The 1,179-nt window shown below is 38.7% G+C and overlaps 1 long non-coding RNA gene across 1 annotated transcript in view; it reads right to left on the bottom strand.

The window, feature by feature from the left end:
• Positions 1 to 1,040, bottom strand: part of LOC119592307 — a 32,519-nt gene extending 31,479 nt beyond the window's left edge. The window contains exon 1 of the long non-coding RNA XR_005230432.1: positions 759 to 1,040. This is a non-coding gene — a long non-coding RNA (uncharacterized LOC119592307). The remainder of the gene's footprint in view (positions 1 to 758) is intronic.
• Between the last annotated feature and the right edge of the window lie 139 nt (positions 1,041 to 1,179).

The following is a 1,179-nucleotide window of genomic DNA, read 5'->3' as shown; positions in this document are numbered from 1 at the left end:
CTTCACTAGCACAGTTACTAACATCACAAGAAATAACCAAAGAAGTCAGAATAGACCATATCTAATTAAATGCAAAGTAAAGCCTTGCCTGACCATGTATTCCTGACAATGAAAGAGAGATTGGTGTTCAAAAAGCCATAACTTGGGAAGCCAGTAGCAACTATTACATCGGTTCTATCTGTGCGGGAACAATATGTAATCAAGGAGTGTATGTATATATAACTGGACTTCAAATAGGCACCTACATATGATTGGATATAACAGAAAATAGCAACTGTGATATTTACTATCCATTATATGTTTCAGCCAAGCACATAATTACCCTTCGAACTTGGTCGGAATTTTTATAAATGTAAACAGATGTTTGAGAGACCTTGGATAAGCCTAAAAACCAAGTTTTTACATGACTTACATGTGTCACTCCCCAATCATAACATTAAAATACGGAATTCGGATTTAATTACTTATTCATTACTTTGTACCATTGTATGTATTGGTTCAGTTTTTGTTTCTGTTTTCAATTCTAATAACTTTTGAACTGGTACTAGATTTATTACCGACTACATTTTGAATAGCGAATCAATGAAAACAGGCATAGGTAAAGTAAATATGCTCACTTAAGATATGCTATTTCCTCTCCCTGTCCATTCTTTCTTTTTCGGTGGATTACTCTACAGAATAGATGAAATATGTCAATCAAAATATACCCATGAAGCACACAGAGAAACCGTTATAATAGTGATTAAAGGGAAACTTACCTGCACCCGTAAACAAGACTGACTCACGCCGTCTGATACGCGAACACACTTGCGGGTGTCCACTCTTTCCACTAAATCCTATAATATCATGGACTTTCTGCAAGGGATTTCCTCCAGAATAGAGCAACGTGTATGGTTTTTGTTTCCTTAAGTCACGATCAGTCACTGTTATGTATCAGGAGTCTGATTTAAAGGATCGTCTCTCAAGAACTTCCACCACTCAGCCAGCGTATAACCTTTACACGCCGGTGACTCACGTGTAACTGTCTGGTCTCTACCTTTGGAGTCCAGAGACCCCGAGTCCCTATGTGCGTTCGTGCGTGCGTCGGTCGGTCTTTCTCGTTCGTTAGGTTATGAACCGAGTTTGCGCTGGGTTCTTTCTGGTCCTGTCAAAATGTCGGGTTTGATGATCATTGATATC

The sequence above is a fragment of the Penaeus monodon genome, chromosome 30 (assembly GCF_015228065.2).
Source record: "Penaeus monodon isolate SGIC_2016 chromosome 30, NSTDA_Pmon_1, whole genome shotgun sequence".
NCBI classification, from domain to species: domain Eukaryota; kingdom Metazoa; phylum Arthropoda; class Malacostraca; order Decapoda; family Penaeidae; genus Penaeus; species Penaeus monodon.
The sequence above is the reverse complement of the archived record's forward strand: the minus strand, read 5'-3'. Positions and strand labels throughout refer to the sequence as shown.